At 40.3% G+C, this 24,556-nt stretch overlaps 1 long non-coding RNA gene across 4 annotated transcripts; it reads left to right on the top strand.

Moving 5' to 3' along the window:
- Positions 1-20,326: 20,326 nt before the first annotated feature.
- On the top strand, positions 20,327-23,599 carry LOC139977397 (uncharacterized). 4 transcript variants are annotated; one of them, XR_011796526.1, is made up of 4 exons: positions 20,327-20,422; positions 21,317-21,474; positions 22,567-22,682; positions 23,338-23,599. It is a non-coding gene; the product is annotated as an uncharacterized lncRNA (long non-coding RNA). The 4 variants fall into 4 exon arrangements; XR_011796525.1 differs by having other exon boundaries at positions 20,379-20,526; XR_011796527.1 differs by lacking the exon at positions 20,327-20,422 and adding an exon at positions 20,475-20,491.
- The last annotated feature ends 957 nt before the right edge of the window (positions 23,600-24,556 follow it).

Here is a 24,556-nt window from a genome sequence, read left to right as displayed (position 1 = left end):
CCGATAAATCGAATATGCGGTACCGATAAATGAAAGTGGTGTACCGATGAATCGATTGTGGGTGACCGATACATCGACTGTGCGGTATTGATAAATCGAATTTACGATACCTATGAAAAGAATGTGCGATACCGATAAATAGAATGTGTGGTACCGATAAATCGATGGTGCGGGACCGATAAATCGAATGTGCGGTACCGATAAATCGAATGTGCGGTACCGATCAATCGAACGTGCGATAACGATAAATCGAACGTGCGATACCGATAAATCGAATGAGCGGTACCGATAAATCGATTGCGCGGTACCGATAAATGGATGGTGCGGTACCGGTAAATCGAAAGTGCGGTACCGATAAATCGAAAGTGCGATACCAATTAATTGAATGTGCGGTACCGATCAATCGAAAGTGCGGTACCGATAAATAGAACGTAAGATACCGGTAAATCGAATGTGTGGTACCGATAAATCGATTGAGCCTGACCGATAAATCGAATGTGCGGTACCGATAAATCGATTATGCGATACCGATAAATCGAATGTGCGGTACCAATAAATCGAAAGTGCGTTACCGATAAATCGATTGTGCGGGACCGATAAATCGAATGTGCGTTACCGAAAAATCGATAGTGCGGTACCAATTATTCGAATGTGCGATACCGATCAATCGAATGCGCGTTACCGATAAATCGAATTTGCGATACCGATAAATTGAATTTACGGAACCGATTAATCGAATGTGCGGTACCGATAAATAGAATTTACGATACCGATAAATCGAATAAACGGTTCCGATAAATCGATTGTGCGGGACCGATAAATCGAAAGTGCTGTACCGATAAATCGATTGTGCGGTACCAATAAATCGAAAGTGCGTTACCGATAAATCGAATGTGCGGTACCGATAATTCGATTATGCAGGACCGATAATTGGAATTTGCGATACCTATGAATAGAATGTGCGATACCGATAAATCGAATGTGCAGTAACGATAAACCGATAGTGCGGGACCGATAAATCGAATATGCGGTACCGATATATCGAATGTGCGGTACCGATAAATAGAATGTGCGAGAACGATTAATGGATATTGCGGTACTGATAAATCGATTGTGCGGTACCGATCAATCGAATGTGCGATATCGATAAATAGTATGTGCGGTACCGATAATTCGAATGTGCGGTACCGACAAATCGAATGTGCGATACCGATTAATAGAATGCTCGACACCGATGAATCGAATTTAGACTACCGATAAATCATATGTACGGTACCGATAAATCGAATGTGCGGTACCGATAAATCGATTGTGCGGTACCGATAAATCGAACGTGCGATACCGATAAATCGAACGTGCGGTACCGATAAATCGAATATAGCGGTGCCGATAAATCGAATGTGCGATACCGATAAATCGAATGTGCGATTCCGATAAATCGAATTTATGATAGCGATAGATAGAATGTGCGGTACCGATTATTCGATTGTGCGGTACCGGTTAATCGAATGTGCGGTACCGATAAATCGAATGTGCGGTACCGATAAATCGATTATGCGATACCAATAAATCGAAAGTGCGAAACCCATTATTCGAATGTGATGTACCGATAAATCGAATGTGCGATACCAATAAATCGAATGTGCGATACCGATAAATCGATTTTACGATACCGATAAATCGAATGTGCGGTACGGATGAATCGAATGTGCGATACCGATAAATCAAATTTACGATACCGATAAATGGAATGTACGGTACCGATAAATCGAATGCGCGTTACCGATAAATCGAATTTGCGATACCGATAAGTCGAATTTACGGAACCGATTAATCGAATGTGCGGTACCGATAAATAGAATGTGCGAGAACGATTAATCGATAGTGCGGTACCAATAATTCGAATGTGCGATACCGATCAATCGAATGCGCGTTACCGATAAATCGAATTTGCGATACCGATAAATCGAATTTACGGTACCGATCAATCGAAAGTGCGGTACCGATAAATCGAACGTAAGATACCGGTAAATCGAATGTGTGATACCGATCAATCGATTGAGCCTGACCGATAAATCGATTGAGCCTAACCGATAAATCGAACGTGCGGTACCGATAAATCGATTATGCGATACCGATAAATCGAATGTGCGGTACCAATAAATCGAAAGTGCGTTACCGATAAATCGATTGTGCGGGACCGATAAATCGAATGTGCGTTACCGAAAAATCGATAGTGCGGTACCAATAATTCGAATGTGCGATACCGGTCAATCGAATGCGCGTTACCGATAAATCGAATTTGCGATACCGATAAATCGAATTTACGGAACCGATTAATCGAATATGCGGTACCGATAAATAGAATTTACGATACCGATAAATCGAATTAACGGTTCCGATAAATCGATTTGTGCGGTACCGATAAATCGAAAGTGCTGTACCGATAAATCGATTTGTGCGTTACCGATAAATCGAATGTGCGGTACCGATAATTCGATTGTGCAGGACCGATAAATGGAATTTGCGATACCTATGAAAAGAATATGCGATACCGATAAATCGAATTAATGATAGCGATAGATAGAATGTGCGGTACCGATAATTCGATTGTGCGGTACCGGTTAATAGAATGTGCGGTATCGATAAATCGAATGTGCGGTACCGATAAATCGAAAGTGCGATACCGATAAATCGAAAGTGCGGTACCGATAAATCGAATGTGCGGTACCGATAGATCGGATGTGCGATACGAATGAATCGAATGTGCGTTACCGATTAATCGAATGTGCGGTACCGATAAATCGATTGTGCGGTACCGATAAATCGATTGTGCGTTACCGATAAATAGAACGTGCGATACCGATTAATCGAATTTGCGATACCGATAAATCGAATTAACGATACCTATGAAAAGAATGTGCGATACCGATAAATAGAATGTGTGGTACCGATAAATCGATGGTGCGGGACCGATAAATCGAATGTGCGATTCCGATAAATCGAATTGATGATAGCGATAGATAGAATGTGCGGTACCGATAAATCGAATGTGCGGTACCAATAAATCGATTATGCGATACCAATAAATCGAATGTGCGAAACCCATTATTCGAATGTGATGTACAGATAAATAGAATGTGCGCTACCGATAAGTCGAATGTGCGATACCGATGAATCGAATGTGCGATACCGATAAATCGATTTTAGGATACCGATAAATCGAATGTGCGGTACTGATGAATCGAATGTGCGGTACCGATAAATCGATTGTGCAGGACCGATAAATGGAATTTGCGATACCTATGAAAAGAATGTTCGATACCGATAAATAGAATGTGTGATACCGATAAATCGATAGTGCGGGACCGATAAATCGAATATGCGTTACCGATATATCGAATGTGCGGTACCGATAAATCGAATGTGCGAGACCGATAAATCGAATGTGCGAGACCGATAAATCGAATGTGCGGTACCGATAGATCGGATGTGCGATACGAAAGAATCGAATGTGCGTTACCGATAAATCGAATGTGCGGTACCGATATATCGATTGTGCGGTAATGATAAATCGAATGTGCGATATCGATAAATCGTATGTGCGGTACCGATCAATCGAATGTGCGGTACCGATAAATGGAATGTACGGTACCGATAAATGGAATGTTCGATACCGATTAATCGAATTTAAGATACCGATAAATCGAATTTAGACTACCGATAAATCGAATGTGCGGTACCGATAAATCGAAAGTGTTGTACCGATAAATCGATTGTGCGGGACCGATAAATTGATTATGCGATACCGATAAATCGATTATGCGATACCAATAAATCGAATGTGCGAAACCCATTATTCGAATGTGATGTACAGATAAATAGAATGTGCGCTACCGATAAGTCGAATGTGCGATACCGATGAATCGAATGTGCGATACCGATAAATCGATTTTAGGATACCGATAAATCGAATGTGCGGTACTGATGAATCGAATGTGCGGTACCGATAAATCGATTGTGCAGGACCGATAAATGGAATTTGCGATACCTATGAAAAGAATGTGCGATACTGATAAATAGAATGTGCGATACCGATAAATCGATAGTGCGGGACCGATAAATCGAATATGCGTTACCGATATATCGAATGTGCGGTACCGATAAATCGAATGTGCGAGACCGATAAATCGAATGTGCGAGACCGATAAATCGAATGTGCGGTACCGATAGATCGGATGTGCGATACGAAAGAATCGAATGTGCGTTACCGATAAATCGAATGTGCGGTACCGATATATCGATTGTGCGGTAATGATAAATCGAATGTGCGATATCGATAAATCGTATGTGCGGTACCGATAATTCGAATGTGCGGTACCGATAAATGGAATGTACGGTACCGATAAATGGAATGTTCGATACCGATAAATCGAATTTACGATACCGATAAATCGAATTTAGACTACCGATAAATCGATAGTGCGGGACCGATAAATCGAATATGCGTTACCGATATATCGAATGTGCGGTATCGATAAATAGAATGTGCGAGAACGATTAATGGATATTGCGGTACCGATAAATCGATTGTGCGGTACCGATAAATCGAATGTGCGATATCGATAAATCGTATGTGCGGTACCGATAAATCGAATGGGCGATACCGATTAATAGAATGTTCGACACCGATAAATCGAATTTAGACTACCGATAAATCGAATGTACGGTACCGATAAATCGATTGTGCGGTACCGATAAATCGAATGTACGGTACCGATAAATCGATTGTGCGGTACCGATAAATCGAATGTACGGTACCGATAAATCGATTGTGCGGTACCGATAAATAGAACGTGCGATACCGATTAATCGAATGTGCGGTACCGATACATGAAAATGCTGTACCGATGAATCGATTTTGCGGTACTGATAAATCGAATGTGTGGTACCTATAAATCGATTTTGCGGGACCGATAAATCGAATGTGCGATTCCGATATATCGAATTTATGATAGCGATAGATAGAATGTGCGGTACCGATAATTCGATTGTGCGGTACCGGTTAATCGAATGTGCGGTACCGATAAATCGAATGTGCGGTACCGATAAATCGATTGTGCGATTCCGATATATCGAATTTATGATAGCGATAGATAGAATGTGCGGTACCGATAATTCGATTGTGCGGTACCGGTTAATCGAATGTGCGGTACCGATAAATCGAATGTGCGGTACCGATAAATCGATTGTGCGATTCCGATATATCGAATTTATGATAGCGATAGATAGAATGTGCGGTACCGATAATTCGATTGTGCGGTACCGGTTAATCGAATGTGCGGTACCGATAAATCGAATGTGCGGTACCGATAAATCGATTGTGCGATAACAATAAATCGAATGCGCGAAACACATTATTCGAATGTGATGTACCGATAAATCGAATGTGCGCTACCGATAAATCGAAAATGCTGTACCGATGAATCGATTGTGCGGTACCGATAAATCGAATGTGCGGTACCTATAAATCTATTTTGCGGTACCGATAAATAGATTGTGCAGGACCGATAAATCGAATTTGCGGTACCGATAAATCGAATTTACGATACCTATGAAAAGAATGTGCGATACCGATAAATAGAATGTGTGGTACCGATAAATCGATGGTGCGGGACCGATAAATCGAATGTGCGGTACCGATAAACTGAATGTGCGGTACCGATAAATCGAACCTGCGATACCGAAAAATCGAACTTGCGATACCGATTAATCGTATGTGCGGTACCGATAAATCGAATGGGCGATACCGATTAATAGAATGTTCGACACCGATAAATCGAATTTAGACTACCGATAAATCGAATGTACGGTACCGATAAATCGATTGTGCGGTACCGATAAATCGAACGTAGGATACCGATTAATCGAATGTGCGGTACCGATAAATGAAAATGCTGTACCGATGAATCGATTGTGCGGTACCGATAAATCGAATGTGTGGTACCTATAAATCGATTTTGCGATACCGATAAATCGAATGTGCGATTCCGATATATCGAATTTATGATAGCGATAGATAGAATGTGCGGTACCGATAATTCGATTGTGCGGTACCGGTTAATCGAATGTGCGGTACCGATAAATCGAATGTGCGGTACCGATAAATCGATTATGCGATAACAATAAATCGAATGCGCGAAACACATTATTCGAATGTGATGTACCGATAAATCGAATGTGCGCTACCGATAAGTCGAATGTGCGATAACGATAAATCGATTTTACGATACCGATAAATCGAATTTGCGGTACTGATGAATCGAATGTGCGGTACCAGCCAATACTCATAGCTAGTACAGTAACTACTGTTCATGTTCCACAACCGTGCATCAGTAACTACTGCGCTGTGTTCTTAACACGGTAACATGTGTTACAGGTGGCACAGTAATTACTGCAAGTTTTTTCTTACTGCAAATTTAAAAATTTTAAATTTAAATTTTTTTTTAAAATTAAAAAAAAAAAAAAATTTAATGTTTAATATTTATTAAATTACTGCAAATGTTCACCTGTCGGACTCGTAGTTCAACGTGTAACAGCTTTCCAGTAGTTACTGTGGCAAGTGTAACACATGTTACCGTGTTGCGAACACAGCGCAGTAGTTACTGATGCACGGTTGTGGAACATGAACAGTAGTTACTGTACTAGCTATGAGTATCGGGTGGCAAATTCTATTAATCGGTCCTGCACAATCGATTTATCGGTACCGCACTTTTGATTTATCGGTACCGCACAATCGATTTATCGGTACCGTACATTCGATTTATCGGTAGTCTAAATTCGATTTATCGGTGTCGAACATTCTATTAATCGGTATCGCACATTCGATTTATCGGTACCGTACATTCCATTTATCGGTATCGTAAATTCGATTTATCGGTATCGCACATTCGATTTATCGGTATCGCACATTCGAATTATCGGTACCGCACAATCCATTTTTCGGTACCGCCCAATCGATTTATCGGTACCGCACATTCGATTTATCGGTAACGCACATTCGATTTATTCGTATCGCACATCCGATCTATCGGCATCGTAAAATCGAATTATCGGTATCGCACATTCGATTTATCGGTATCGCACATTCGACTTATCGGTAGCGCACATTCGATTTATCGGTACCTCACATTCGATTTATCGGTCCCGCATATTCTATTTATCGGTATCGCACATTCGACCTTTCGGTAGCGCACATTCTATTTATCGGTACATCACATTCGAAAAATGGGTTTCGCACATTCGATATATTGGTCCCGCACAATCGATATATCGGTATCGCAAATCGATTAATCGGTATCGCACATTCGATTTATCGGTACCGCACATTCGCTATATCGGTAACGCATATTCGATTTATCGGTCCCGCACAATCGATTTATCGGTACCGCAAATTCGATTTATCGGTCCTGCACAATCGAATTATCGGTACCGCACAATCGATTTATCGGTCACCCACAATCGATTCATCGGTACACCACTTTCATTTATCGGTACCGCACATTCGATTAATCGGTATCGCCTGTTCGATTTATCGGTACCGATCATTCGATTTGTCGGTACCGTACAATCGATTTATCCTTATCGTACATTCGATTTATCGGTAGTCTAAATTCGATTTATCGGTGTCGAATATTCTAGTAATCGGTATCGCACATTCGATTTATCGGTACCGTACATTCAATTTATCGGTATCGTAGATTCGATTTATCGGTATCGCACATTCAATTTATCAGTACCGCACATTCGATTTATCGGTACCGCACAATCGATTTATCGGTACCACACATTCTATTAATCGGTATCGCACATTCTTTTCATAGGTATCGTAAATTCGATTTATCGGTACCGCAAATTCTATTAATCGGTCCTGCACAATCGATTTATCGGTACCGCACTTTTGATTTATCGGTACCGCACAATCGATTTATCGGTACCGTACAATCGATTTATCGGTAGTCTAAATTCGATTTATCGGTGTCGAACATTCTATTAATCGGTATCGCACATTCGATTTATCGGTACCGTACATTCCATTTATCGGTATCGTAAATTCGATTTATCGGTATCGCACATTCGATTTATCGGTATCGCACATTCGAATTATCGGTACCGCACAATCCATTTTTCGGTACCGCCCAATCGATTTATCGGTACCGCACATTCGATTTATCGGTAACGCACATTCGATTTATTCGTATCGCACATCCGATCTATCGGCATCGTAAAATCGAATTATCTGTATCGCACATTCGATTTATCGGTATCGCACATTCGACTTATCGGTAGCGCACATTCGATTTATCGGTACCTCACATTCGATTTATCGGTCCCGCATATTCTATTTATCGGTATCGCACATTCGACCTATCGGTAGCGCACATTCTATTTATCGGTACATCACATTCGAAAAATGGGTTTCGCACATTCGATATATTGGTATCGCATAATCGATTTATCGGTACCGCACATTCGATTTATCAGTATCGCACATTCTATTTATCGGTATCGCACATTCTTTTCATAGGTATCGTAAATTCGATTTATCGATACCGCAAATTCGATTAATCGGTCCTGCACAATCGATTTATCGGTACCGCACAATCGATTTATAGGTACCGCACATTCGATTAATCGGTATCGCACGTTCGATTAATCGGTATCAAACATTCGATTGATCGGTGCCGCACAATCGATTTATCGGTACCGCAATATCGATTGATCGGTCTCGCACATTCGATTTATCGGTACCGCTCATTCAATTTATCGGTATCGCAATTCAATTAATCGGTATCGCACATTCGATTTTTCGGTACCGCACATTCGATATATCGGTAACGCTTAATTGATTTATCGGTCCCGCACAATCGATTTATCGGTATCGCACATCCTCTTCATAGGTATTGTAAATTCGATTGATCGGTACCGCAAATTCGATTTATCGGTCCCGCACAATCGATATATCGGTATCGGCAATCGATTAATCGGTATCGCACATTCGATTTATCGGTAACGCATATTCGATTGATCGGTCCCGCACAATCGATTTATCGGTTCCGCAAATTCGATTTATCGGTCCTGCACAATCGAATTATCGATACCGCACAATCGATTTATCGGTACCGCACAGTCGATGTATCGGTACCGCAAAATCGATTTATAGGTACCACACATTCGATTTATCGGTACCGCACAATCGATTTATCGGTACCGTACATTCGATTTATCGGTCCCGCACCATCGATTTATCGGTACCGAACATTCTATTTATCGGTATCGCACATTCTATTTATCGGTATCGTAAATTCGATCTATTGGTACCGCACAGTCGATGTATCGGTCACCCACTATCGATTCACAGGTACACCACTTTCATTTATCGGTACCGCATATTCGATAAATCGGTACCGCACGTTCGATTTATCGGTACCGCTCATTCGATTTATCGGTAGTCTAAATTCGATTTATCGGTGTCGAATATTCTATTTATCGGTATCGCACATTCGATTAATCGGTACCGTACATTCCATTTATCGGTATCGTAAATTCTATTTATCGGTATCGCACATTCGATTTATCGGTATCGCACATTCGAATTATCGGTACCGCACATTCGAATTATCGGTACCGCACATACGATTTATCGATATCGCACATTCGATTTATCGGTACCGCACATTCGATTTATCGGTCCCGCACATTCGATTTATCGGTCCCGCACATTCGATTCATTCGTATCGCACATCCGATCTATCGGTACCGCACATTCGATTTATCGGTACCGCACTTTCGATTTATCGGTATCGCACATTCGATTTATAGGTACCGCCACCCGATACTCATAGCTAGTACAGTAACTACTGTTCATGTTCCACAACCGTGCATCAGTAACTACTGCGCTGTGTTCGCAACACGGTAACATGTGTTACACTTGCCACAGTAACTACTGGAAAGCTGTTACACGTTGAACTACGAGTCCGACAGGTGAACATTTGCAGTAATTTAATAAATATTAAACATTAATTTTTTTTTTTTTTTAATTTAAAAAAAAAATTTAAATTTAAAATTTTTAAATTTGCAGTAAGAAAAAACTTGCAGTAATTACTGTGCCACCTGTAACACATGTTACCGTGTTAAGAACACAGCGCAGTAGTTACTGATGCACGGTTGTGGAACATGAACAGTAGTTACTGTACTAGCTATGAGTATTGGCTGAATTTGCGGTACCGATAAATCGAATTTACGATACCTATGAAAAGAATGTGCGATACCGATAAATAGAATGTGTGGTACCGATAAATCGATTGTGCGGGACCGATAAATCGAATGTGCGGTACTGATAAATTGAATGTGCGATACCGATAAATCGAATCTACGATACCGATAAATGGAATGTACGGTACCGATAAATCGAATGTGCGATACCGATTACTAGAATATTCGACACCGATAAATCGAATTTAGACTACCGATAAATCGAATGTACGATAAGGATAAATCGATTGTACGGTACCGACAAATCGAATGATCGGTACCGATAAATCGAACAGGCGATACCGATTAATCGAATGTGCGGTACCGATAAATGAAAGTGGTGTACCGATGAATCGATTGTGGGTGACCGATAAATCGATTGTGCGGTACCGATAATTCGATTGTGCAGGACCGATAAATCGAATTTGCGGTACCGATAAATCGATTGTGCGGGACCGATAAATCGAATATGCGTTACCGATATAGCGAATGTGCGGTACCGATAAATCGAATGTGCGATACCGATTAATCGATTTGCGATACCGATATATCGATTGTGCGGGACCAATATATCGAATGTGCGAAACCCATTTTTCGAATGTGATGTACCGATAAATAGAATGTGCGCTACCGATAGGTCGAATTTGCAATACCGATAAATAGAATATGCGGGACCGATAAATCGAATGTGAGGTACCGATAAATCGAATGTGCGCTACCGATAAGTCGAATGTGCGATACCGATTAATCGATTTGCGATACCGATATATCGATTGTGCGGGACCGATAAATTGAATTTGCGGTACCGATCAATCGAATTTACGATACCTATGAAAAGGATGTGCGATACCGATAAATCGAATGTGCGGTACCGATAAATCGATTGTGCGGGACCGATAAATCAATTAAGCGTTACCGATATATCGAATGTGCAGTACCGAAAAATCGAAAATGCGACACCGATTAATCCAATTGCGATACCGATAAATTAAATGAGCGGTAACGATAAATCAAATGTGCGGTACCGATAAATCGAATGTGCGGTTCCGATAAATCGAATGTGCGAGACCGATTAATCGATATTGCGGTACCGATAAATCGATTGTGCGGCACCGATCAATCCAATGTTTGATACCGATTAATCGAACGTGCGATACCGATAAATCGAATTTGCGGTACCGATAAATCGAATGTGCGGTACCGATCAATCGATTATGCGGTACCGATAAATAGAATTTACGATACCGATAAATCGATTGTACGGTACCGATAAATTGATTGTGCGATACCGATTAATAAAATGTGTGGTAACGATAAATCGAAAGTTCAGTTCCGATGAATCGATTGTGCGGTACCGATAAATCGAATGTGCGGTACCTATAAATCGATTGTGCGGTACCGATAAATCGAATGTGCAGGACCGATTAATCGAATTTGCGGTATCGATAAATCGAATTTACGATACCTATGAAAAGAATGTGCGATACCGATAAATAGAATGTGTGGTACCGATAAATCGATGGTGCGGGACCGATAAATCGAATGTGCGGTACCGATAAATCGAATGTACGGTACCGATAAATCGAAAATGCGACACCGATTAATCCAATTGCGATACCGATTAATCGAATGTGCGGTACCGATAAATCGATTATGCGGTACCGATAAATGGAATTTACGATACCGATAAATCGATTGTACGGTACCGATAAATTGATTGTGCGATACCGATTAATAAAATGTGTGGTACTGATAAATCGAAAGTTCAGTTCCGATGAATCGATTGTGCGGGACCGATAAATCGAATGTGCGGTACCTATAAATCGATTGTGCGGTACCGATAAATCGATTGTGCAGGACCGATTAATCGAATTTGCGGTATCGATAAATCGAATTTACGAAACCTATGAAAAGAATGTGCGATACCGATAAATAGAATGTGTGGTACCGATAAATCGATGGTGCGGGACCGATTAATCGATATTGCGGTACCGATAATTCGATTGTGCGGTACCTATAAATCGGTAAATCGATTGTGCGGGACCGATAATTCGAATGTGCGATACCGATTAATCGAATGTGTGGTACCGATAAATGAAAGTGGTGTACCGATGAATCGATTGTGGGTGACCGATACATCGACTGTGCGGTACCGATAAATCGATTGTGCGGTACCGATAAATCGATTATGCGGTACCGATAAATCGAATTTACGATACCGATAAATCAAATGTACGGTACCGATAAATCGATTGTGCGGTACCGATAAATCAAAAGTGCGGTACCAATAAATCGAACGTGCGATACCGATTAATAAAATGTGTGGTACCGATAAATCGAAAGTTCAGTTCCGATGAATCGATTGTGCGGGACCGATAAATCGAATGTGCGGTACCTATAAATCGATTGTGCGGTACCGATAAATCGATTGTGCAGGACCGATTAATCGAATTTGCGGTACCGATAAATAGAATTTACGATACCTATGAAAAGAATGTGCGATACCGATAAATAGAATGTGTGGTACCGATAAATCAATGGTGCAGTACCGATAAATCGAATGTACGGTACCGATAAATCGATTGTGCGGTACCGATGAATCGATTGTGCGGTACCGATAAATGAAAGTGGTGTACCGATGAATCGATTGTGGGTGACCGATACATCGACTGTGCGGTACCGATAAATCGATTGTGCGGTACCGATAATTCGATTGTGCAGGACCGATAAATCGAATTTGCGGAACCGATAAATCGATTGTGCGGGACCGATAAATCGAATATGCGTTACCGATAAATCGATTGTGCAGGACCGATTAATCGAATTTGCGGTATCGATAAATCGAATTTACGATACCTATGAAAAGAATGTGCGATACCGATAAATAGAATGTGTGGTACCGATAAATCGATGGTGCGGGACCGATAAATCGAATGTGCGGTACCGATAAATCGAATGTACGGTACCGATAAATCGAAAATGCGACACCGATTAATCCAATTGCGATACCGATTAATCGAATGCGCGGTACCGATAAATCGAATGTGCGGTACCGATAAATCGATTATGCGGTACCGATAAATGGAATTTACGATACCGATAAATCGATTGTACGGTACCGATAAATTGATTGTGCGATACCGATTAATAAAATGTGTGGTACTGATAAATCGAAAGTTCAGTTCCGATGAATCGATTGTGCTCGACCGATAAATCGAATGTGCGGTACCTATAAATCGATTGTGCGGTACCGATAAATCGATTGTGCAGGACCGATTAATTGAATTTGCGGTATCGATAAATCGAATTTACGAAACCTATGAAAAGAATGTGCGATACCGATAAATAGAATGTGTGGTACCGATAAATCGATGGTGCGGGACCGATAAATCGAATGTGCGGTACCGATAAATCGAATGTACGGTACCGATAAATCGATTGTGCGGTACCGATAAATCGATTATGCGGTACCGATAAATCGAATGTGCGAGACCGATTAATCGATATTGCGGTACCGATAATTCGATTGTGCGGTACCGATAAATCTAATTTGCGATATCGGTAAATCGATTGTGCGGGACCGATAATTCGAATGTGCGATACCGATTAATCGAATGTGTGGTACCGATAAATGAAAGTGGTGTACCGATGAATCGATTGTGGGTGACCGATACATCGACTGTGCGGTACCGATAAATCGATTGTGCCATACCGATAAATCGATTATGCGGTACCGATAAATCGAATTTACGATACCGATAAATCAAATGTACGGTACCGATAAATCGATTGTGCGGTACCGATAAATCAAAAGTGCGGTACCAATAAATCGAACGTGCGATACCGATTAATAAAATGTGTGGTACCGATAAATCGAAAGTTCAGTTCCGATGAATCGATTGTGCGGGACCGATAAATCGAATGTGCGGTACCTATAAATCGATTGTGCGGTACCGATAAATCGATTGTGCAGGACCGATTAATCGAATTTGCGGTACCGATAAATAGAATTTACGATACCTATGAAAAGAATGTGCGATGCCGATAAATAGAATGTGTGGTACCGATAAATCAATGGTGCAGTACCGATAAATCGAATGTACGGTACCGATAAATCGATTGTGCGGTACCGATGAATCGATTGTGCGGTACCGATAAATGAAAGTGGTGTACCGATGAATCGATTGTGGGTGACCGATACATCGACTGTGCGGTACCGATAAATCGATTGTGCGGTACCGATAATTCGAATGTGCGATACCGATTAATCGATTTGCGATACCGATATATCGATTGTGCGGGATCGATAAATCGAATTTGCGGTACCGATCAATCGAATTTACGATACCTATGAAAAGGATGTGCGATACCGAAAAATCGAATGTGCGGGATTGATAAATCAAATTTACAATACCGATAAATGGAATGTACGGTACGATAAATTGAATGTGTGATACCAATAAATCGAATGTGCATTACCGATCAATCGAATATGCGGTACTGATAAATCGATTGTGCGGTACCAATAAATCGAATGTGCGGTACCGATAAATCGATTATGCGATACCAATATTTCGAATGTGCGATACCCATTATTCGAATGTGCGCTACCGATAAATCGAATGTGCGCTACCGATAATTCGAATGTACGATACCGATAAATCGAATGTGCGATACCGATAAGTCGATTTTACGATACCGATAAATCGAATGTGCGGTACCGATAAATCGAATGTGCGGTACCGATAAATCGAATGTGCGGGACCGATAAATCAAATTTACAATACCGATAAATCGATTGTGTGGGACCGATAAATCAAATTTACAATACCGATAAATGGAATGTACGGTAACGATAAATCGATTGTGCGGTACCGATATATCAAAAGTGCGGTACCAATAAATCGAACGTGCGATACCGATTAATTGAATGTGTGGTACAGATAAATCGAAAAGTGCTGTACCGATGAATCGATTGTGCGGTACCAATAATTCGATTGTGCAGGACCGATAAATCGAATTTGCGGTACCGATAAATCGAATTTACGATACCTATGAAAAGAATGTGCGATACCGATAAATAGAATGTGCGGGACCGATAAATCGAATGTGCGGTACCGATCAATCGAACGTGCGATAACGATAAATCGAATGTGCGGTACCGATAAATTGATTATGAGATACCAATATTTCTAATGTGCGATACCCATTATTCGAATGTGATGTACCGATAAATCGAAGGTGCGGTACCGATAAGTCGAATGTGCGATACCGACAAATCGAATGCGCGATACCGATAAGTCGATTTTACGATACCGATAAACCGAATTTTTAGGTAACGATGAATCGAATGTGCGGTACCGATAAATCGACAGTGCGTTACCGATAAATCGATTATGCGGTACCGATAAATCGAAAGTGCGGTACCGATAAATCGAACGTCCGATACCGATAAATCGAATATGCGATACCGATAAATGGAATTTGCGGTACCGATCATTCGATTGTGCGGTACCGATAAATTGAATGTGTGATACCAATAAATCGAATGTGCGTTACCGATCAATCGAATATGCGGTACTGATATATCGATTGTGCGGTACCGATAAATCGAATGTGCGGTACCGATAAATCGATTATGCGATACCAATATTTCGAATGTGCGCTACCGATAAATCGAATGTGCGCTACCGATAAGTCGAATGTGCGATACCGATAAATCGAATGTGCGATACCGATAAGTCGAGTTTACGATACCGATAAATCGAATGTGCGGTACCGATGAATCGAATGTGCGGTACCGATAAATCGAATGTGCGGTACCGATAGATCGGATGTGCGATACCGATAAATTGAATTTACGATACCGATAAATTGAATGTACGGTACCGATAAATCGATTGCGCGGTACCGATAAATCAATTGTGCGGTACCGATAAATCGAATGTGCGGTACCGATAAATCGATTATGCGATACCAATATTTCGAATGTGCGATACCCATTACTCGAATGTGATGTACCGATAAATCGAATGTGCGCTACCGATAAGTCGCATGTGCGATACCGATAAATCGAATGTGCGATACCGATAAGTCGATTTTACGATACCGATAAATCGAATGTGCGGGACCGATAAATCAAATTTACAATACCGATAAATCGAATGTACGGTAACGATAAATCGATTGTGCGGCACCGATATATCAAAAGTGCGGAACCGATAAATCGGATGTGCGATACGAATAAATGAAATGTGCGTTACCGATAAATCGATTGTGCGGAACCGATTAATCGAATTTGCGGTACCGATCAATCGAATTTACGATACCTATAAAAAGGATATGCGATACCGATTAATAGAATGTGCGGTACCGATAAATCGATGGTGCGGGACCGATAAATCAATTATGCGTTACCGATATGTCGAATGTGTGGTACCGAAAAAACAAATGTGCGATCCCGATTAATCGAATTGCAATAGCGATAAATTGAATGTGCAGTACCGATAAATCAAATGTGCGGTACCGATCAATCGAATGTGCGGTTCCGATAAATCGAATGTGCGAGACCGATTAATCGATATTGCGGTACCGATAAATCGATTGTGCGCCACCGATCAATCGAATGTTTGATACCGATTAATCGAATGTGCGGTACCGATAAATCGATTATGCGGTACCGATAAATCGAATTTACGATACCGATAAATCAAATGTACGGTAACGATATATCGATTGTGCGGTACCGATAAATCAAAAGTGCGGTACCAATAAATCGAACGTGCGATACCGATTAATAGAATGTGTGGTACCGATACATCGAAAGTGCTGTACCGATAAATCGATTGTGCGATACAGATAAATCGTATGTGTGGTATCGATAAATCGATTGTGCGGGACCGATAAATCGATTGTGCGGTACCGATAAATCGAATGTGCGAGACCGATTAATCGATATTGCGGTACCGATAAATCGATTGTGCGGTACCGATAAATCTAATTTGCGATATCGGTAAATCGTATGTGCGGTACCGATAATTGGAATGTGCGATACCGATAAATCGAATCTACGATACCGATAAATGGAATGTACGGTAACGATAAATCGAATGTGCGATCCGATTAATAGAATATTCGACACCGATAAATCGAATTTAGACTACCGATAAATCGAATGTACGGTAAGGATAAATTGATTGTACGGTACCGACAAATCGAATGATCGGTACCGATTAATCGAACGTCCAATACCGATTAATCGAATATGCGATACCGATAAATCGAATTTGCGGTACCGATCAATCGAATATGCGGTACTGATCAATCGAACATGCGATAACGATAAATCGAATGTGCGGTACCGATAAATTGATTATGAGATACCAATATTTTTAATGTGCGATACCCATTATTCGAATGTGATGTACCGATAAATCGAAGGTGCGGTACCGATAAGTCGAATGTGCGATACCGATAAATCGAATGCGCGATACCGATAAGTCGATTTTACGATACCGATAAACCGAATTTTTAGGTAACGATGAATCGATTATGCGGTACCGATGAATCGAAAGTGCGGTACCGATAAATCGAACGTCCGATACCGATAAATCGAATATGCGATACCGATAAATGGAATTTGCGGTACCGATCAATCGATTGTGCGGTACCGATCAATCGAATATGCGGTACTGATATATCGATTGTGCGGTACCGATAAATCGAATGTGCGGTACCGATAAATCGATTATGCGATACCAATATTTCGAATGTGCGATACCCATTATTCGAATGTGCGCTACCGATAAATCGAATGTGCGCTACCGATAAGTCGAATGTGCGATACCGATAAATCGAATGTGCGATACCGATAAGTCGAGTTTACGATACCGATAAATCGAATGTGCGGTACCGATGAATCGAATGTGCGGTACCGATAAATCGAATGTGCGGCACCGATAGATCGGATGTGCGATACGAATAAATCGAATATGCGTTACCGATAAATCGAATGTGCGGTACCGATACATCGGATGTGCGATACCGATAAATTGAATTTACGATACCGATAAATTGAATGTACGGTACCGATAAATCGATTGCGCGGTACCGATAAATCAATTAGGCGGTACCGATAAATCGAATGTGCGGTACCGATAAATCGCTTATGCGATACCAATATTTCGAATGTGCGATACCCATTACTCGAATGTGATGTACCGATAAATCGAATGTGCGCTACCGATAAGTCGCATGTGCGATACCGATAAACATGGGCGGCGATCCTGGGGGGGATGGGGGGGATATATCCCCCCATGAAAATGGGTGGAGGGGATGTAATACACCATATCCCCCCCACCAAATGCCAGGAATAAGAATATTTTCATGCCTTCATTTATGCATCATCGTGAATGTACGGCTCTTTTTTAGCTTCATTTCTCGCCTACCATAAACGCAGTGCGATCTTTTCAAATAAACCGTCTTTATAAAGCAAGAATAGTTGACTGTAGGCTTCATTGGCCCTATAACAACAAAATGTATTATTGCGCCCACGGTATTGATATAGTACATATATGCACCCTCATAGTATTCATGTAGGCCCTATAGTAGGCCTACACACGTACATGTTCCCTCGAACAGCTGAGAATCTCATGTTACCAGGGTAATGCTTAATTAGGGGCGTCGGAGCAGTTCGCCGGACCAATATTCACGGCGCAAAAAAAAAGTAGAAAAAAAGTAGCACTAAGAAGAAAAAAAGGCAAAAAATAAAGAACCAAGTGAAACATACTTCAAAATGTGTTTCAAAAGATTAATCGGGTACAAAAACAGACAAGGGAGAATGCACAGAAGAAAAGCTCGGGAAGTGCCATTTCCTGCAATCTGGGAGGCATTTTATCAAAATTTTCTCCATTACGCTACGCGCCAACCAATGGGGGCGCGTTGCGTAGTTTGACCTTCCAAACGTCCCCCCCCCCCCGATAATTATGGTAGATGGCCAAACTCTGATCTTCCGTACCAATCCCAAATAGCTTCCGACGCCCCGTTTCACCTGGATGCCCTAGCAATCGGTACCTAGGAATGTAACTATGTGTAATTGTGTATTGCATGTGTATAGGCCTAAAATAGCCTGCATGAGGCCATTTTCTTCATCGAATAATATAAAGAGCTCTCGAACATTCTAACGTAGCGCCTGAAACAAGATTGACAGGTGCAATTTTCCCAAAATAACACCCAAAATTAAAAAAAAAAAATATTTTGGATCCTGATTATGAGATATTTCGGACATGATATCCCTATTTTAAAGTTGGGTATATGCCGCTTGGAAACCTCGGCAAGTGCCGTTTCCGGCCATCTAGAGGGTTTGTAAATCCCCAAATTTTCTTGTACGCTTCGCGCCAACTCATGGTGGCGCTACGCTTAGATAGTGAACAAGGTCATATCCCCCCACTCGGAAGTACGGATCGCCGCCCATGCCGATAAATCGAATGTGCGATACCGATAAGTCGATTTTACGATACCGATAAATCGAATGTGCGGGACCGATAAATCAAATTTACAATACCGATAAATCGAATGTACGGTAACGATAAATCGATTGTGCGGTACCGATATATCAAAAGTGCGGAACCGATAAATCGGATGGGCGATACGAATAAATGAAATGTGCGTTACCGATAAATCGATTGTGCGGAACCTATTAATCGAATTTGCGGTACCGATCAATCGAATTTACGATACCTACACTCTAAAAACTGTTGGGCAAAACTGGTTGGGCAAACAAAGCATTGCCCAATATGAGTAAATATTAACCAACAACTGAGTAAAAGAAATTACACAACTGATATGGGTAAACTTTGTTGTGCAAAAATTAAGATGTAGTTTATTGTTACTTTCTGTTGGGCAAACAAGCTTGATTTGCCCAATGTTGTGCAAAAACCAGCATTTTTGCGCCATACTATACTGGTACTCTGCGCGATGTGATCATGATGCATCATGAGTAGATCGTATATAGTGAACGTGTTATAACTTACACAATGGCTGACGAAGTTGTTAGCGCAGGACTCAAGATCGAGGTGGGAAATGCCAGAGTTATGTGCTACATTTGAAGGTGAGCGTAAAGAAAAACAATCCTCTGCTTGGTGTGTGCATCGAACACTGCGATCTCTACATATCAGTGGTATCGAATGATCGTTCGTTCTCTCGGTGCTACATGTAGGCTATACCAGGCATACGTAAAGGCTACTACTACTAATTGTATTTCCAGCATAGTTGTATTATTACGTTAGGCTAGCTTGTAGTGAAGCGATTGACAGGCGCCACAGGCGCGCCCGCAAGTGTGTAACTAGGCCTAAGTTACTCACATTGTATTAACGTTGCAAACGTCTGTGTAATGCAGATCCTTGTCAACTTACGGTAAGCTTTGCGTATGCACCAGGTCTCTCTAGCCTATATCTTGGCTAGGTTTCATTGTAGCACATTTTCGTTGTAAATCATAAATTGTATTCCCTTTTTTTCTTTTAAGTTTTATACGGCAAATGACCACATGAACCCTTATTAGCTTAACGTTAGACCTAGCCTGTCATAACTTAGGCCTAATGTTAGACTTACACGTACGTTGTTAATGTAAGTAGTACGTACATACAGTAGTATAATAATGGACCCTTCGAAGTTCGAACACTTTAGCACTAAAATGCTCCAGAATTGTATCTGTTCACACTTCTTTTAAAATGATACTATCGATGGCAGAAGAAACATTCTCGTTAGAAAAAAAGTCGCTTCATAGGTTTCGTCAAATTGATCCTATTGTATTTGTGCCATGGTGAAATTATGCATTCGTTATATATAGGGGTGTCCGAACTTCGAGGGTTTTTCAAAGTAGCCTAAGTTAGGCCTGGCATTTAATGAGTTCTAGGCTATAATAATATTAGTATAGCATAGAACATCAGCGCTAGTAATGTTATAGGCCTATAATGCTGTTTGCATATTTTTCTCTTTCCTACAGGTAGAACAGGACTTCGAATTACTACAAAAACCAACTGCCAACAAATTATACAACAGAGTGGGATATTTGACAATGGACATTTTGTGCTATACAGGCGATCATCCCAAACTGGCCGAACTTTTTGCATTTAGAGAAGACGTTGGATGCACTGACTGATGGTAAGCCAAATTTATTGTATAGTCATGGCCTGTGAATTCATAGCTAGCTTCATTCAGAGCTTATGCCATGACAATATAGTTTCTCTTTCCAGTATGTCTGTAAAGATGGGTCAATATTTGGATTAACCTTCAAAATATGTTTTTGGTGGTTTGTTACTTTTTAAAAATCTATCAAAATCAACTGATCTGAAAGGACCAAATCAGCTGGTTAATGTCAAATGGTGGCTTCTGAACCTTTCTGCAAACTTTCTCCAAACATTGCACTCAATATGATTAATTGGCTACTATTTTATTTGTAGTCGCGTTCGGGTTTGTGTGTGGTTGAAGTGAGACCCAGCCCTGTTATAATATTAACTCAATGACAGTCACTTGGACATGTATCAGTAAAGTTTGTAGGTTCCACATAGGGTTTGAATAATTCCTGTTGATTTCTCAACAAGTGAAATGTTTTTTTTTGTCAGCAGGAGTAATGACTGAAAACCTCATTATTAGCCTTGTTTACTCATTAATGCTCAATTGAATATAATATTTGGATTAATTCTACTGTCGATAAGCACAAACTTGAAAATGGCCAATGAGATGGATTCCTTATGTGTATACTTTTCCAATGTTGAGGAAAAGAAATTAGCTTGTTGTGTTGTGTACTCTTCTCAAGATGTTTTATGAGCAGGAAGATTAAACATGTTAAAACGTCTAGAAGTTGATTTTTCCAAAAATCTTTGGACAATTGTATTCAGATTTTAGTACGACTGTGTCAATGAAAGGTTAGCATATACCATGGGCTTTTTCATTTTTTTCCTTCAAAAATCTTATAAAATTTGGCTTGAAATTAGTGTGTAGGGTAGGTAATTAAGTCTTCTAATACAAATGTGTAGGTCCCCTATGAGTACACATGCCACATTAACTTTCATGTTGCTGTTATTAATGTGTATGAGCATAAAGTTGTGGAGCACATTTAGGGCGGTGTAGATCCCTTGAATTTTATCCTCAGTCCTTGAAGTTTTATATGGTCAGACTATAGTGTGCCTTATTAATGTTTTTGTCGTTTATACCTGCAAGCATTCTCATTTCTTACCTTAATCTCTTTTACAGATGAAAAGAAGAACTTAGCTTTCTTTCTGTTGCCATTGCTTTTTCGAGGACGGGCAAAGAAAAGCGGATCTACTACGGTGACTAGTTGCCTTCAAGCATTCATAGACGATCAGCCAGTAAGCAAAATCATTAATTATATATATTTTTTTTTGGTATTCTTTTGGTGGTACACCTTTTGGTTCATACCAGCTCAGCTGAAAGTTTGTTTAACCTCATAAACTTGGTGTGTTGTTGTGTATAGTGAGCAGAAGAATGCTACTTATTGTGCTAGTGGTCAAAGGTCATTTGAGGTTAACAAGGGCCAAACACTTAAAACCTTGTAAATATGCTAACTTAAAGAGTGAAAGTTAGATGAATCTCATATGTGATGCATATAGGTTTGCCAACATGAGTACATGAATCCCATTGATTATAGTAGAGGTCAGGGGTCATTCGAAGCCACCAGGGCAATTTTTTTTAATTACACTAGTGATGAAATGGGGGAAGGTTCAATAAATTTCATCGTCAGTATGTAAACCCTGGTCATAATAATGAAGTGATCCGGTACTTGATAGTGCAAGGGAAAGGTCATTTGACATTAATGGGGTGGGCGTTACACTTTGAAAACCTTGTCAAGATAACTATGTTGACTTTCCTGACCTGTTTTTTCTTTTAATTATACTGTTTCACAGTATCATAGCATTGTGCAGAAAGTCTTAAAACTCTGTCTATCCACCTGTTTTTGTTACATTTTATTTGCAACTCGAGGAGTTTATTTTCTTTAATTTGCAGTCGGTGACAAGTGTTAGAGGACTACTGCAAGACAATATCGAAGGATGAGCGACCACAGCCATTCATTCTGTGCTTAGGAGAGAGCAAAGGTTCCCCTCAGCATTTTTTTGTGATAATTGAGAGACATCCAATAATGCAGTCCTCACTCCTAACGGCAGTAGACTATTTGTTTTAAAGTCATTATGTGTTGGACATTAACTTCCAAACTCAATGTAAGGGGGTTTGGGAGTTTTTCCATGCTGACGTATATGAACTTAGTTTTATCAAAAGTCGTTCACTGAGTGCCTTTGGAGCTTTCGTAGCAAACAGAAGTGTTTAAGGGTCAAAGTGTCTTGCAACAAACTTTTCAAACGGTTTCTCAGTATTAACCTGACATGTTTACATTTTAAGGTTGCTTTTGTTTCATATATATTTACATATTAAAGGGAAATAGTAACTGTACTTACAAAAAATTTGTATTTTTTGGGGGGGGGGGGGTGGGGGTAGATTTGTTATTGTATACAGTTGTGAAAGGTTGAGGCAGGGTTGGTATATCAAACAAACATTTGATTTTGTGTGTTTAACAGATCAGGTGCCAGCAGTGTCCCTATGATCACTTATAATTGTGATCTTGAAGCTGCTTTTATTTCTAGTATGTAGAATCAATGTGGGATGTGTAGCCAATTGGCTTTTGTTTGAAAAGATGTTTAAATTTTACAGTTCATCAATCATCTAAGCACAATCAAAATGTTAGCAAAATATGCCTTGGCTCCTTGTTAAAGCAATTGCAGATACAATGGTGTATCAATATTTTTCGGTTTGTGTGTCCTTGTTTAAAACATAAAATGGTTAGCTTCAATTGACTATATGTTGGAAATTATCAGGTATTATATTCACTTATTAAGACCAGAGTTGCTTGAAAGAGACCAACATTAAGCTGTACATGATTGTGTGTTGCACCGGTTCCTTGTGTAGTTGATGTCAACATACAGGAGGTCTTCTGTGGTCAACACATTTCAAGAACTGAATATAGTAAACAATGGCAAAATATGGATAGCTAATATTTTCAGCTTTAATATTGTTGATATGTGTTTATCCCCATTGTGAGTTTATGAAATTATTGCTTTGGATGGAAGTCACAGATCATTTAATTAGGTAAATAGAAGTCAAGCACTGAATGCTGTGAGAATTCATACTGGAGGAACAATCTGAAGTCGGCTAATAAAAGTATGAAAAACAT

This window comes from Apostichopus japonicus, chromosome 12 (assembly GCF_037975245.1).
Source record: "Apostichopus japonicus isolate 1M-3 chromosome 12, ASM3797524v1, whole genome shotgun sequence".
NCBI classification, from domain to species: domain Eukaryota; kingdom Metazoa; phylum Echinodermata; class Holothuroidea; order Aspidochirotida; family Stichopodidae; genus Apostichopus; species Apostichopus japonicus.
The sequence above is the reverse complement of the archived record's forward strand: the minus strand, read 5'-3'. Positions and strand labels throughout refer to the sequence as shown.